The following is a 17,409-nucleotide window of genomic DNA, read 5'->3' as shown; positions in this document are numbered from 1 at the left end:
GGAGTTACAATAATAGACAACACAACGTCTCTGCCCTCAAGGATCCTTAGATTCTAGAACAAGTAACCCTGTCTTACAAGCTTCTCATGTGAAAATGAAGAGCAGTGAGTACTAGCTAGCAGAGGTCTTTAGGCCAGCAAATAATAATAGCTCACATGTGTTGTGTGCTTCCTCCATCTCTTTTGTGTCCATCTCATTTAATCTTTATGACAATCATATGGGGTAGATACTGTTACTGTCCTCATTTTATAGCTCAAGAAACTTGCTCAGGATCACATTGTTAGTAAATAACGGAGCTGGGAGTTCAAATGTAGGGCCTCTACATGGACGTTTCTGGAAGGAAATCACCATATTAAGGAAAATTGAGAGTAGCAACCATGGCTATGGTGTAGAGTGACAAAGAAGTTAGAAAGAAATTTTCATGCTTCTTCGGAGGCTGGGGCAATACTGATGCCTGTGGGATATAAAGGAATTTGGGGAAAAAAGTAAGTAAACTTCAGGGACAAGAAGCCAGAGGTGAGGAAGAGTCAAAATTTTAAGGTTTTTATTTATTAGAAACTGATAACAAATTATGTTAATTAATCATAATTAATTATAAACTGTGTTTATTTATTTTATGCTGAGGGGAAAACAAACTTAAATATAAGTCATTTCTCCAGAAAGGAATCTGAGGGGAACTGATGAAGTAATGGATATGAAAACGCTTTGCAAAATATATAAGTGCAAGGAATTCTTTTGTGACATGAAATTAATTTCTGATTGTCTTTCAGAAAGTGCCTTAAAAGGGATGTTTGGTAGATTATGCTCGATCTTGTTTTTCTCTCCATATATAATCATTCTGAAACCATTACTTTTTTCTCTTTGTCAAGGAGGGGTACAGCCTGAATTGGAGATGCTAACTATTAGTTCAGAAATCAGTTAATCGTTCATTAGACCAAAACTAATTCACACCCTGAACTAAAGCAAAAATAAGGCTTTTTCTTTCTAAAAATGAAATGAGGGGAGGAGGGGCCAAGATGGCGGCTTAGCAATGTGTGCGTTTTAGTTCGTCCTCCGGAACTACTAAATAACCAGAAACAGTACAGACCAGCTCCTGCAGCCACATCAGTGACCAGACACACAGCATACCCCAGTCTGGACCAGCTGGACCAGCTGCAAGCCTCCCCAAAACCGTGAGTTCCCCAAGCCGTGGCAGCCGGTGCCCCTCCCCTACAGGCGATTCCCAGAGGGAAAGGAAAGAGACTCTAAACCTGGCCAAGGCAGAGTTCGCTCATTGGGCTCACGGAAAAAGAGGAAAGGGGAGGAAACAGAGGTTTTAGTGGCTGTGTTTCTACGGAGACTTGGCAGCCTCTGGATTCAGCAGCAGGACTTCTCGGGCTGCAGGTGCCCCAGGCATAGGCAGAAACCAGCTGCTTTCAGGGCTGTCTCCCACCTGTGCCTTCCCCAGGGGAGGGGTGAAGCCCAACTCAGGTGGAATCCCTCTCTCAAGGAATTCAGACCCCAGGGCTTGGCAATTTGAAGCCATTAAAAACAGCCTACAACCTCTCCTCCTTCTCCACCACGCCCCCAGCAGGAAGAGTCTTCCAAAGTTAAAAGTGCCACAGCATCTTTTGCTGGTGTGACCCACAGGCAGACGCGCCACATACTGGGCAGGATAAGAAAAACAAAGCCCAGAGACTTCACAGGAAAGTCTTTTAAACTGCTGGGTCTCACCCTCAGGGAAAACTGACGCAGGTGACTCCTTCCCCCTCATAGGAGGCCAGTTTAGTCCGGGAAAACCCAACTGGAGTCTATAATACCTATGTAGACCCTCCTAAGGGTGGGGAGGGAAAAGGCACCATACAAGCAGGGCAAGAAACAAGAAAATAAGAACTGAAAAATTATCCTCTGTTAAACAAAACCTAAGCTAGAGGTCTGGAAAAAGCTGAACTGAAGGTCAAAGAACAGATAGACAACAAATTCATCTAGCAAGAAAAGCCTAGGTAAGAGAAGTGAAAGCAATCACCAGAATAAACTAATTAAGGTAATTAAATGTCTAGATGCCAGCAAAAAATAACAAATCACACCAGGAAAATTGAAGATATGGCCTAGTCAAAGGAACAAACCAATACTTCAAATGAGATACAAGAGCTGAAACAACTAATTCAGAATGTACAAACAGACATGGAAAACCTCATCAAAAACCAAATCAATGAATTGAGGGAGGATATGAAGAAGGCAAGGAGTGAACAAAAATAAGAAATGGAAAGTCTGAAAAAACAAATCACGGAACTTATGGGGATGAAAGGTACAGTAGAAGAGATGAAAAAAACAATGGAAACCTACAATGGTAGATTTCAAGAGACAGAGGTTAGGATTAGTGAGCTGGAGGACGGAACATCTGAAATCTGACAAGATACAGAAACTATAGGGAAAAAATGGAAAAATACGAGCAGGGACTCAGGGAACTGAATGATAATATGAAGCGCACAAATACACGTGTTGTCGGTGTCCCGGAAGGAGAAGAGAAGGGAAAAGGAGAAAAACTAATGGAAGAAATTATCACTGAAAATCTCCCAACTCTTATGAAAGACTTAAAATTACAGATCCAAGAAGCACAGCGTACCCCAAAGAGAATAGATCCAAATAGACGTTCTCTAAGACACTTACTAGTCAGAATGTCAGAGGTCAAAGAGAAAGAGAGGATCTTGAAAGCAGCAAGAGTAAAGCAATCCATCACATTCAAGGGAAACCTAGTAAGACTATGTGGAGATTTCTCAGCAGAAACCATGGAGGTGAGAAGACAGTGGGATGATATATTTAAATTACTAAAAGAGAAAAACTGCCAACCAAGACTCCTATATCCAGCAAACTTGTCCTTCAAAAATGAGGGAGAAATTAAAACATTTTCAGACAAAAAAATCACTGAGAGAATTTGTGACCAAGAGACCAGCTCTGCAAGAAATACTAAAGGGAGCACTAGAGACAGATACGAAAAGACAGAAGAGAGAGGTGTGGAGAAGAGTGTAGAAAGAAGGAAAATTAGATATGACATAGAAAATACAAAAGGCAAAATGGTAGAGGAAAGTACTACCCAAACAGTAATAACACTAAATGTTAATGGATGGAACTCCCCACTCATAAGACAAAGACTGGCAGAATGGATTAAAAAACAGGACCCATCTATACACTGTCTACAGAAGACGCATCTTAGACCCAAGGATAAACATAGGTTGAAAGTGAAAGATTGGGAAAAGATATTTCATGCATACAACAATCAGAAAAGAGCAGGAGTAGCTATACTAATATCCAACAAATTAGACTTCAAGTGTAAAACAATTAAAAGAGAGAAAGAAGGACATTATGTATTAATAAAAGGAACAATTCAATAAAATGACCCAAAAATTAAGATACTCACAGATGAACAAAAACTAAGAATTTTTTGCTAGCAAACCTGCCCTACAAGAAATTCCAAAAGAAGTCCTTCAAGCTGAAATGAAAGGACACTAAACAGTAACTTAAAACAGCAAGAAGAAACTAAAGCTCACTGGTAAAGATAACTACATAAGTAAATATAAAAATAGTCTAAATATATTTTTGTTTGCAACTCATTATCTTCTATCTTATTCAAAAGAAAATTGTATAAATCAATAATTATAAATTTGTGTGAATGGAAATATTATGTATAAAGATGTAATTTGTATGACAATAACAACACTAGGAAAGAGCAAGGGAGCAAACTGTATACAAGTGAAGTTTTTGTATGCTGTTGCTATTAAGTTGGTATGAATCTGAATTATATTGTTATAAATTAAGGTGTTAATTTTGTAATACCCAAGGCAAACACTAAGAACATAATGCAAAAAATATAGTAAAATTCAAGACACTTCAGGGCTCCGTCCCCCCCACAGAAGCTTTGAACAACTGATAACAACTGGCAAAAACATCTTCCTTAAACCTTCAGAAAACAGTTAAAGGTCTGCAATCACAGGGCAAAAACTGAATCAAGAAAAAGGCTACTTCGAAGTTGTATAATTTTATGGCACCGTGGCTGGACCTTCCCCCACCCCTACCAGCTCAGTGCAGAACTGGCCCAGTCTCCCAGTGGATCTCTGGTCCCATTTCTGAAGGGAGCATAATGCTCAGGCCCTTCCTGGGGGCTTGTATGTCTGGCCCAATCTGTGTGGTGATGGCCCGAAGGGTTTGCCATCCCAGAACCTGCCCTGCATATAGAACACAACTCACAGAACTCTCCTACAGTATGCTGTGGGAGAGCAGTCAAGTCATGCTACCTGAGATCACCAGCTGGAGGGTACACTGTGCAGTTCCCAGGAACTTGAGGAAACTGTTCCCCGCAGAAGAGGAGACATTTATATCAGTGTAAATGGGGGAAATCCTAGGATCACACATGAACACCTAAGACAAGATGCGTGTTCAGAAAGGACCAGGGGAGCCCCTGCACTTTGGCCTGGAGCTAAGCTCATTATATGGATGAGCCCTGAAGAAGAGCACTCCTAATCTACAAAGACTGGGAAAGGTGTTTTCTGTTTTTCTTCTTTTTTACTTTTTTTTTTTACCAGCAAAAAAATAAAAGATTCAATAAATGCCTTGTCATAACACTAGCTGGATACAAATTTAAGGAACAGATGTCTAAGAGTCTAAATTCCAGCGATATTAAAATATCAAAATGTCCAAGTATGCTGTTTTGAAATTGTTATGTACCCCAGAAATGCCATGTTCTTTTAATCCTAATTCACATTTTTGTGGAGACAGACCTGTTGTTTAGAGTGGAACCTTTGATTAGATTGTTTCTATGGAAATGTGACATACCCAGTTGTGGGTGTGATGTTTTGATTAGATTATTTCCACGGAGGCATGGCCCCACCCATTCCAGGTGTGTCTTGATTAGTTTACTGGATACCTTTTAAAGGGGAAACATTTTAGGAGAAAGCTTAGATGCAAATGTTTGGAGATGCAGAAGAAAATGCAAAGAAGACCCACAGGGTCTATGAGAACTGTTTGAAACCAGAAACCAGGAGAGGAGCCCAGCAGATATTGCCATGTGCCTTCCCATGAGATGTTAAGCAATCCAGGTTCCAGAATTTTGCCCCAGAGAAGCTAACAATGGACAAGCAGATACCACCCACATGCCTTCACATGTGATGGAGGAAACCTGGATGCCATACGGCCTTTTCTTTGGAGTCAAGGTATTGTTTTCTGGATATTTTAGTTTGGACATTTTAATGGACTTATAACTATAAACTTGTAACTTAATAACTCCCCTTTATAAAAGCCAATCTATTTCTGGTATATTATATTCTGGCAGCTTTAGCAAACTAAAACACCAAGTTTCAACAAAAGATTATAAAACATACAAAGAATCAGGAACCAGACAAAGGAGAAGACTAAACATTAGAAACCATCAATGAGGAAGACCAGACCTGGGATATACCAAAGACTTTTTTAAAATGGTTCTAAATATGCTCAAAGAACTAAAGGAAAACATGGACAAAATAACTAAAAGAAATCAGATAAATAATAGATGAACACAAAGAGAATATCAATAGAGAAATGGAAATTATGAAACGGAATCAAACACAGCTGAAGACCACAGTAACAGAAATTTAGAGTTTTCTGTAGGGGTTCAGCAACAGATTGGAGCTGGCAGAAGAATGAATCCATGAACCTGAAGATAAGAGAACTGAAAATCATATGCTCTGAGGAGCAAAAAGAAGAAAGAACAAAGAAAAGTGAACAGAGCCTAAGGAGCCTGTGGGATACCCTCAAGTGTATCAATATATATGCATTGTGGGAGTCCCAGAAGGAAAAGAAGGAGGTAGAGAGAATATTCAAAAATATAATGGCTGAAAACCTCCCAAATTTAATGAAAATGCACACCTAAGATTCTCAAGGAACTCCAAACCGTATAAACCCAAATAGACCCACCCCATGGCATATTATAGTTAAATTGTTGAAAGCCAAACACAAAGAGAGAATTCTGAAAACTGCAAGAGAGGAAAAAAAATGTGTCACGTACAAGGGAGCTTCAATAAGATTAAATGCTGATTTCTCATCAAAAACCATGGCAGCAAGAAGGCAGTGGGATGACATATTTAAAGGGCTGAAAGCAAAAGTTTGCCAGCCAAGAATTCTATATGTAGCACAACTGCCTTTCAAAAATAAGGGAGAGATTAAGGCATTCCTAGATAAACAAAAGCTAGTAACTTCATCACCTCTAGACCTGCCCTACAAAAAATGCTAACAGGAGCTCTGCAACTTGAAAGAAAATAGGCAATAGATTGAAGCTACATGATCTGGTGAAGATAACAACATGGGTAAATATAGATGCAGCATTATCATAGTTTTGGTTTCTATCTCCACTTTTTACTTCCTATAGGACCTAAAAGGCAGATGCATAAAATGTAATGATAAATGAGTGGTTTGGGACTTGTAATGCATAAACATGTAATTATGACAAGAACTACATAAAGGTAAAAGGACAGAGGGGTATGGGAACATGCTTTGTTTCTACTATTGAAGTTAAATTTGTACCCAAAAAATGAGATTGTTATAGATTTAGGATGTTAAATTTAAGCCCCATGGTAACTACAAAGAAAATATTGTGAACATGCAAGCTTATCAAGACAGAAATTGGAATACAGGTTTCCAGAGAGGGGAACAGAGAGAACATGGAGTTAATGCACAATGGGTGTAGGGTTTCTATTCAGAGAGATAAGAAAGTGTTAGTAATGGAAGGTGATTGAGTACCACAACATAAAATGACTGAGGTGACCCCCATTGAATGGTGTGCTTGGAGAGTAGTTGAGATGGGAAAGTTTTTGCTGTGTATCTATTTCCACAATTTAAAAAAGGGAGAGAGAGAGAAAGAAAGAAATTGCAACTAAAGAGGCAAATGACAATTAAATACAATACATGACCCTGGAAGGAATCTGACAATGGAGGAGAAAAGGCTCAAAGGGACATTACTGGGACATAATGAAAAAGCTGAAATGTAAACTATAAGCTTTATATCAATGTTAAATTTCTTGAACTTGATAGGTGTACTTAAGGTGGTTACATAAGTGAATATTCTTGTTCTTAGGAAATGTATATGACAATAGTAAGTGTTCAAAGAGCACGATGCATGCAGCCTACACTAGAGTGTTCAAAAAATGGATTAATGGATGGTTGGATGAGTGGATGGTTGGATGGGTGGGTGGATAGATGGATGGATGGATAGGTAGGGTAAGTAGGTAGATAAGTAGGCAGATAAAATGGCATGGCAAGTATTTTGAACCTAAAAGTTAAACACATATATATAGTATATATATATATATATAGTATATATATATATATATATATATATATATATATATATATAGAGTAAAAGAAATGGCAAGAGAATTAAAATGGCACAGAAGAAATCTATTGAATAGAAAAGGAGGCCATAATGGATAATATAGGAATAAAGAAGCTACTGTAAATTGAAAGATAAAACTAAGAAAGAGGAAGATACTGGATCCAGAAAAGAAGTCATGGAACTTAGGAGAGAACTCAGTGACGGTGAAGGAAGGACCGCAGCAATAGCTATGCAGCTAGTCCATGTCCGGTCAGTCCAGATTAGAGCAGGAGGGTGGAGCGCGCCAGGAGGAATATCTCCAGAAAAAATCAAAAACAAAACAGAAGTATAGAATAGCCAGTGTGTTTGACGTATTCAGACTGTTAGTTTACTTGCAAATTTTGAGGAGATGACTTAGTAATTGTTATGTAGAAAACTGAAGAAATGAAACAAATGAGGTAAATCACTGAAAATCTACAGGGGAAAAAAGTATGGTTAAGTAAATTTAATCTTTTTATACCACATGCCTTAATGCATAGCCATAACTGTGTAAATGCCAGTTAATGATTTAACCAAAAACAGAAATTATAATTATATTGTGAAGATAGAGTAAAAAGGGAGTATGTATTTGTGTGCAAGTAGGGGGAGATAAGAGAACTGAATGTTTGTCTTCCATAGTTGGAAGTTAAGAGATAATATCTAAAACTGATAAGGAAATATCAATATATACAGAAATAGAGATAAATTCTATTTCTTTAAAAAGAAATAGAGATAAATACCAAGAGAAACTGCTAAAATAATTTAAACTATTTGCCTCATGGAAATGAGAATGGGAGGCACAGGGCATTTTTATTTTAGGCCTTGTCACCTCTTAAAACTATGTTTATGGATAGTTTTGATTAAAAAAATAATAGTGAGATACCACGTCACACTCACTAGGATGACTATGATAAAAAGATAGACATTAACAAAAGTTAACAAGATGTGGAGAAATTGGACTCCTCATGCATTGCTGGTAGGAATGAAAAATAGTGTAGCCACTTTGGAAAACAACCTGACAGTTCCTCAAAGGCATGCGAAGAGTTCCCATATTACCCAGCAATTCCATTTCTTTTTAGATACCCTAAGGAAATGAAAACATATCCACACAAAAACTTTACTTGAATACGAAGTAGACACAACCCATATGTCTACCAACTGATGAATGGACAAATGGATGTGTGAAACAACTTAAATTGCAACCATACAATGAAATATTTTCCCATCATAAAAAGGAATGATGAACAAGGCAAAAGATACCAAATAGCCAACAACACTGAAGAAGAACAAAGAGTGCTGACACTGCCCCACTTCAAGTCTTAGTATAAAGCTAAAGTGACCAAGAGAGTGTGGTATTGCTGAAAGAATAGACAAACAGATCAATGGAACAGAATATAGAAACCAGAAATAGACCCACACAAATATAGTTAATTCATCTTTGACAAAGGAGCAAAGGCATTTCAGTGGAGAAAGGATTGTCTTTTCAACAAATGGAATTGAACAACTGGACTTTCATGTGCAAAAAAATTAATCAATAAATATCTTACCTTTCACAAAAATCAACCCAAAATGGGATCATAGACCTAAGTGTAAAGCACAAAAGTATAAAACTTGTAGATGATAACACAGGAGAAAATTGAGGTGACCTTGGGTTTGGCAATGACTTCTTTAGATACAATGACTTCTTTAGATACAATGACTTCTTTAGATACAATGACTTCTTTAGATTGTGCCCCAAAGCACAATCCATGAATGAAAAAAAAAAATGATGTTGAATGTCATTACATAAAAGCAACAAAAACTTCTGTGGATGACACTGTTAAGAGAATAAAAAAATAAACTACAGCCTAAGATTAAATATTTGCAAAACACATATCTGACAAAGGATTTGTATCCAAAATATACAGAGAACTCACCAAACTCAACAATAAGAAAACAAACAACACAATTTAAAAATGAGCAAAATGGCTGGACAGACACCCCACCTAAGAAGATACAGATGGCACAAAAGCATATGAAAAAATGTTCAACGCCGTATATCATTAGGACGTTACAAATTAAATGAGATACTACTACACACTTATTAGATTTGCTAAATTCCAAAATATCAACACTACCAAATGCCAGCAAGGACATAGAACAATAGGAACTCATTCATTGTTGGTTCAAATGCAGAATGGTTCAGCCACTCCCAGAAGAGAGTTTGGCAGTTTCTTACAAACACCCTGTGATCCAGCAATTTGGCTCCTATGTATTTACGTCATCAAAGGATTTGAAAACTGATGTCTAACATAAAAGCCTGCACATGAATGTTTAAAGCAGCTTTTTTCATAATTGCCCAAAATTAGAAGCAACCACGACGTTCTTCCGTAGGTGAATTGGATAAGCAAACTGTGACACATCCATACAATAGAGTGTCATCCAGCAATAAAGAGAAATGAGCTATCAAGATGCAAACACACTCACATATAACGTAGAATAACCTTAAATGTGTATTGCCAAATGAGAGAAGCCAGTCCAAAAAAAGGTACATACTGTATGATTCCAACAATTTAGCATTGCTAACATAAAGTGAACATGTTTAACATAGGGAAAAGAGTAGAGACGTGAAAAGATAAGTGGTTGCCAGGGAGGTGGGGGAGGGGGGAGGGATGTCAGTAATGGTAGACACATGATATTATGCATTTGTCAAAATCCATAGAGCTGAAAAATACAGAGAGTGAACCTCAGTGTGAACTGTGGACTTTAGTTACTCAAAATGTATCATACTAATGCAAAATGTTAATAATAGGAAAAACGATGTATATGTGGGTGAGAGGTGCTGAACTTTCTGTGCGGTTTTTCTGTAAACCTAAAGCTACTCTAAAAATAAAGTTAGTTTTTTTTAAGGCACTACTGAAACCTGCTACAATATGGTTGAACCTCAAAAACATTATAATAAGTAATAGAAACCTGGCACAAAGGTCATATATCATATGATTCCTTTTATATGAAATGTCCAGAACAGGCAAACCCGTAGAGAGAGGAAGTAGATTAGCAGTTGCTGGGAGAAGGGAAGAATGGAAGTGACTGCTAATGAGAAAGGAGTTACTTTTGGGGGTGATGAAAATGTTTTAGAATTAGATAGGGGTGATGGTTTGCACAACCTTGTGTATACACCAAAACACCGAATTATATACTTTTTTTATGTCCTTCAAATAATTGCAAATATTAAACAAGTATTAATTTAAAAGGTCATTTTAGTTTCTCTTTCATCTCCAATTGAATTATATACTTTTAAGGAGTGAATTTCATCTCAACTTTTTTTTAAAATTGAAAAAAATAACAAAAAGACCCATCCAGGCATTTCACTAATTAACGGGTACTGTCCGTGTGCTGCTACTGCCTGGCGCAACCAGAGCAGGGGAAGGGCTCTCGGCGTTCTCCCCTCAAAGGTGCAGAGCTGACACTGACCGGAAACAAGGGTTTAGAATCGCACACGTCTTTTTTACTGCCAGTATTCTGCCGTCTTTGTTCCTCTCACCCAGCACTCTATTAAAATCCTTGTCTGTTCAATGAAACTCTTCAGCCTCCTCGTAAATTTCATAGAGGAGATAATTCACCCGGTGAGCCGAGGGACACCCACGGAGCCATTTTCTTCTGAACAAGTGGGTCCTTCTCGTCTCTGTCAGGGCATTATTATTTGCTCTCAGTTGGTTGGAAACCTTCTCGCTTTCCCCTCCTCCTAGTCTCTTATTAAGGAATCGGTGATGACCTGGCTGATGGAAACACGCTTAGGTAGTTGGCATGTTGTCTGCTTAAGACAAACAGCCTGCCTGGCAGGAACCATTTCCCCTTCTACGTCAGTGTTTCTGCAGGCAGCTATATGCAGTTTTGCCTCACTGTTAATAGTTGAATATATCACTTCTATTTTTACCTCTGTTTTTTTTCCCGTTGTACTGGAGTGAGATAGTGTCAGTAGCTGCAGATGTCCTCGGCTCTGTTTGGAAGGCATGACAGATGTGTCTCTTTTCCCATAGCTGTGTGTTATCTGAATCTCAGCCTCAAAATGACAGGGTGCTCATGGTGTCACACTGGGGTTTGTCTTCTTTGTGCTCAGGATTGCACCAAAGAAGCAATCCATAGTCAGGGTGGCACCTATTTAAGCATGATAATGTCTTAGAATTATTGAGCTGGTGTGATTTAATATACTGTAACATTAATTTTCCCAAGCCTTGAATTTCCCAAGAATTGTAAAATTCTTGATATATAAATCACGTTTCATCTAAGTGGTATAGTCCTAGAATCCTACAGTAACACTCTCATTTCAGGAATTCAGCCCATAGGCTAAAATCTGTCTTCTCAAGAATCATTTACTTTGTAATAAGCCATCTTAATTCGGGATATATAAGTAATTTGAGAATAAATAAAAGCCAGGGGCATGGAGGATGGATTTCCCTGTATTTTACTCCCTCTTCTCCCTGTGTCTTACATTTGAGTCCTGTAGTAGTCAAGTATGCTCACCAGGCACTGGACAAGTTAGGAGCCCAGCTTCACGGACATCCCAGCGGTCAAGTTAGGGCTCGAGAGTCAGTCCTGAATTAGAGATAATTTGTTCAAGTTTGCATAGGAGCACTTATGAGGGCGAGATAATTGTTGGTTGCCCACAGGCTCCCAAGACATCCTCTCCTTGATGTGCTCACCCCACCCCAGGGCCTGGCCTGTGGCCTCCAGGCTGCTCTCAAGGATGGGCTCCCATTCAGCCCACCTCTGAGATGCCAGCCAGAAGGAGAGTTCAGTCTACGATAAAATAGCATCTGAGAGGCCAGTAGTTCCACTTTGGTATGATTTTCTCCATCCCTACCACCTTTAGAAAGCCAGAGTAATATTTCCAGATATGATCGGGACCAATGAAGGTAGGTGATCTTAAGAGGTGTTTTCAGTTAAGACAACCTGCGGCACTGTTGCCTACTTGGCCGTAGCCGTACCAGGGGCCTCAGTGCTCAGCAGTCCTACCTGGGCATGGCAGGTGCCAGCCTCGTGACTCTCCCTGTGTTTCCCAGCACACCTCTCTTGGTCCCTCCCACTCCCTTCTTCCAGGTCAACACATTCTTCCTTTGGATTTGTTAATACCTAGTGGGGTTTCTGAGGGGGGCCTTGTGGCTCAGAAGCCATTCTGACCTTGAACAGAGAGAGCCCTTGCACATTTCTGTGCAGAAATTTCAGTTAGGGCCAAGCCCCTGATTGCCAATACTGGAGAATGGAGTGGGTGGGTAAAATACTGTAGGTAAAGAGGGATGAGATGAGATAGAAGGGTGGGTCTTCCTTTGGGTATATAAGAGGTAATTATAAAGTTATAAGGCTGATTTTTTAACAGCCACGTGCATTTACTATCCAAGTGCCCGCTGCTTCCTACTCTGTTGATACTGCCACTTCTCAGGGTGCCTCTGGGAATCCTCTTTTAGAATCATCTTGAGAGCCTTCATCTCACCTTTATGCCATTGATTGCTGCATTGGGTTTTGTTCTTAGTTATGAAATGAATACGTGATGCCTAGTGTTTGGAGAGGGGAGGGGATGAGCAGACAACACAAAATATAAAGAAGGTCAGGTGCCCAGGATCCTACCACTTAAATGTAACCGCTCTTAACCTTCTGTTGCAAATTCTTCCAGATTTTTTTCCATGCACATTCATAAACTTTTGACTGTTAACAACAAATTTGAATTTTAGCAGCAGCAGAAGATTAATATGTGTAATTATGAGAAGCCCCTACAACTCAAAAAAAAAAAAAAAATCAAACATGTCTCTAGAATAATGTAAATAGGCAATTACTTTTCCGAAGAAGAAATACAGAAAATTAAGGCCTGAGACAGTGCTCAGCCTCCCTAGATAGCAGGGACTTACCCACTAAAATAACACAGGCCTACTCCTCATTGCCAGTCAAGTCAGCAAAAATTAAAGACTGATAATGTCGGAGTCCAAACAGATAGAAAAACAAAGTTTCTCATAAAATTCTGGTGTGAATTCATACAATATTTTTGTTTGTTTGTTTGTTTGCATGGGCAGGCACCGGGAATCAAACCCAGGTCTCCAGCATGATTTCATACAATATTTTGAGAGGGCTATTTGACTGCGTCAGCTTTTCAATAGACTTTTCCTTTGACCTTGTAAATCTCCTTCTAAGAGTCTATCCCACAGAAATGTTCACATATAGAGATATTGGTACAAGAATGTTTATTTCCACCTTGTGATAAACAAAAATTGATCATCCAAAGGACATAGTTAAGTAAATGATGGCTGAGTATGTTGCCATTTATTTACATTAACTCTCTAGCTATCTGTAAGTAAATGAGTGTTTTTAAATCTGGGAGAAAACCTACCAAACTATAATGATAGTGATATTCATGGGAAGGGGAATAGGATGTGGGGAAGGTGTTACAAAGGAGAATTTTCTACTTTCTGAATAGTTGGATTTTTTATAGATATTGTATTTTTCATGTATTACTTTGCAATTGGGAGTAAATTTGACCTTGGGGCATAGCCAAAAACTGTATGGAGCCACATTGCGCAAATAAGATAGGTGATACTGTTTCTCAGAGTGTATACAGGAGCCAAGGTGTTTTCCCCAAAAAGGAGCCCGTCTAAGTGGAACACTTACTCTTGGAGGCCTGAGCTGCCATGTGAGAAATCCAGCCACCCTAGGCCACTGTGCTGGAGAAACCCTATGCATGTGCTCTGATGGACAGGCCCAGCCCAGCCCAGCCCAGCCCAGCCTTCTAGCCATCCCTGTCAAAGCACCGGCCCTGGGAGTGGGCCATCGTGGATCCTGCAGACCTGCCCTCTGTTGGTAGCTGATGGCTGGGGGTAAGCAGCCATACTGAGTCAAGCACACAGCACACAGCACACAGTCACGAAGAACCGACTCAGGAGACAACCCTCAGGGGTGAGTGGAAGGCGTCTGCTTTATTGAGGAAGTGCACAGGCTTATATAGGCTGGGAGCATGCAGGGACACGTGTCGGGCTGGGATTGGTCACCATTGTTGCTAGGGTGGAGGGCAGATTTAAGGTTAGCGCTTTTGGCGTGAACCACCACCAGTTCCAGGAAGAAAGCCAGTCGCGGGTTAGGTCATTTTGTGTTGCCTTGCCTCAGCCACGGCAGCCATGTTTGGCAAGATCTTATGACTTCTCCATCAGCCCTCGGCCAGCTGACCACCACTGACCTCCATCAACACTGCAAGAAACAGATGCATCACCCAAAGTCTCTCAAAAATATTGCTTTTCCACCCCAACTCCATTATCATGGTTTTTATCATTTTACAAATGCGTTCTCAATGACAGATTTTCAAGTAGGAACTCTTTGGAAAAGAGGAAGAAGGAGCTAGTTATTTGCCACAGTTCTCTCTTGGTCTCGCACAGAACATCTCAAGCATTCCAGAAACCTCTGTTGTGCCTAGGGCTAAGGGGCCTGTTGACCAGGGAGGAGCCTGGAGGGATGGACTCCTCAAGACTGCCTTCCTGATCCATGATCTCCTTTACTGCTCACTTCTGACAGTTTCTCCCCCCGCCCCCCAATCTTCCTAAAGAAACAGTTTTCCTCCAAAATATGTTATACAGGTTTCTTAGAAAGATCAGAGTAAATGTCAAAGCCGCACTGTTTCTGTTCATCACTCAAGTGCAAAGCAGCTCTTGAGACTTTGCTCGTGCTCACAATTTCTTCCCGAGTGGGTCTGTTTATTTATCTAAATTTATCTCCTCCACCCTCCTCCTCGCAGCCAGTCATAGAATGAAGGCTCCAGACTTGTGCTTTCGCCACCATTTTTGGGTCTTGGTGAACTGGATGACGTGGAAGAGCAGGAACGAGGACAAGGCCATGGCCAATGCCTCATGTTTATATACTTAATATTTCTCATACTTATGGTTCACATACCTTCTATTTGAAACAGCCCTGGATGGAAAGGAGCAGAAGGGATGGAGGCACATGTGACCCAAAAAAAGCAGACGAGCATGCTTATGAGGTGACCTAAAGTGAATGTCAGGAAATTGGTGGTTTTGCAAGGAGATAATAATCTGAAGTATATTAACAGAATCAGCTTAAATCACCTTCTTGGTGAAATAGCTCAAGAGTTCTGTAGAAGGCTTAGCTTTGATCATTGTTCCCAGAGATTTAGAGCAGGCAATACTCTTGAGTTCTGATCCTGATTTAGCCACGAACTAGTTGTGCTGCTTTGGGCAAAGGACTCATTGTGTTTGGGGCTCAGATTGTGTACCTGAACACGAGGCAGCTGGAGCGAGTGATATTGGAGGTACGGGCGCCTTGATGCTCATGGACTCATGGAAACATGAGGCTTCTTAGGGCGAGTAATGAAAGGTGGCCCTCCTCCATGCCAGGCATCGGCTGATGTCCTTCTGGACAGAGCTTTATGCCTATTTTAGAGAGGAGGAAACTAAGGCTCCCCATGGTTAAATGACCTGCCCAGGGCCAGGCAGCTGAGAAGTTGGCTGAGCAAGGAATTGATTGTATGGCTGTCTGTCTACCCAACTCCAGCACCTCTGTCCTCGTCACCACATCATTCTGCCTATTGATTTGGTGGCAGTCTGCCTAGGCTTCAGTCTCTTCTACGTGGCACTCCAGCACCGACTTTTCTTTCACTCTTCATGGTACAGACTTCTATAATTGTTCCTTTTCTCTAGATCTTCAGAAGCTGCCAGAACTTCAAAAAGCATTTGTACGGTACCAAGAGGCCTCACTTAGATGAAACAGTCCCCGTGACACCCTAACAACTGTGCCTGGCATAGGTGGGTGCTCAGTAACTGTTAGCTCCCATTGGTCGGTCACTTTGTTCACTTCACCCGGATTGTTCTGGGGTGCCAGATGGTGTGTGCCAGGAGCTTGCATCACTCACCATTAAACAGAATGAGGATTTCCTAGGCTCTGTACATTACCGGAAAGGAGCCAGGTCCTCCTGCCTTTCAATTCCAGCTTTATGTACAGGCCCAGGAGCCAGCTCACATGGATGGCTGTGTGTCAGGATTGCGCCTGGTCGACATGGAAAAGGTCCTGGTTGAGCTCATTTTCACCTGTTCCTTTTTTTTTTTTTAAGTAAAGTTCACATTACCTGAAATTAACCGTTTTAAGCTGAATAATTCAGAGGCATATTTAGAGGAGGCTTGTAACCACCACCTTGATCTAGTTCTAAAATATTGTCATCACCCCAAAGGGAAACTCTATATCCATTAGCAGTCACTCCCCACTCCCCTCTTCCCCCAGGCTCTGGCAGCCACTAATTTGTTCTCTGTCTCTATAGATTTGCCTATTCTGGATATTTCATATAAAGGGAATCAGCATGTGGCCCTTTGTGTCTGATTTATTTCACTCAAGATGATGTCTTCAGAGTTTGTTCATGTTGTAGCATATATCAGTGTTTCATTCCTTTTCGTGGGTGAATAATATTCCATTATACAGATAAAGCACATTGTGTTTATCCATTCATCATTTGGTAGACATTTGGCCATTTCCACATTTTGGCCATTGCGAATAGTGCTGCTGGGACCACTCATGTACAGGTTTTTCTTTGAGTCCCTGTTTTCAATTCTTTTACTTCCATTCATCCTTGTCATCAAATGATCAAACCTGGAGGAGAAGCACCCCATGCTTAGGACCCATAATGGAGTCATATTTGCATTAAACAGCTGTAAATTGGGGCCTAATTTGCTAATTACAAAAGGTAGTGTTGGGGGTGCAAGGGTAGTTCAGTGGTAGAATTCTTGCCTGCCATGTGGGAGACCTGGGTTTGATTCCCAGCCCATGCACTTACCCCCGCCCCCCCCCCCCCAAAAAATAACAAGCAAACAGACAAACAAAAATTCAACAAATGGTGCTGCAATTTTGGTATACTCGCATGGAAAAAGAATGAAATGTGACCCCACCATACAGCACACAAAAAAGAAAAGGTAGTAAAAATCTAAGTCCTCTTTTTTTTACTTTTTTATTTTTATTTATTTTATATATATATTATATATACAAAGCAAAGAAAGAAAGATGGAACTTTCTGATGTTCTGGAGAGGCTGGCCCC

The 17,409-nt window shown here is 40.2% G+C and overlaps 1 protein-coding gene across 2 annotated transcripts in view; it reads left to right on the top strand.

Annotated features, from left to right (window-relative positions):
• RBKS (ribokinase) overlaps nucleotides 1–17,409 on the top strand; it is a 111,439-nt gene that overhangs the window by 68,517 nt on the left and 25,513 nt on the right. The gene's annotated exons all lie outside the window — the stretch shown is intronic.

The sequence above is a fragment of the Tamandua tetradactyla genome, chromosome 3, assembly GCF_023851605.1.
Source record: "Tamandua tetradactyla isolate mTamTet1 chromosome 3, mTamTet1.pri, whole genome shotgun sequence".
NCBI lineage: Eukaryota > Metazoa > Chordata > Mammalia > Pilosa > Myrmecophagidae > Tamandua > Tamandua tetradactyla.
Note: the sequence above shows the minus strand (reverse complement) of the source record. Positions and strands in the feature narration are given on the sequence as shown.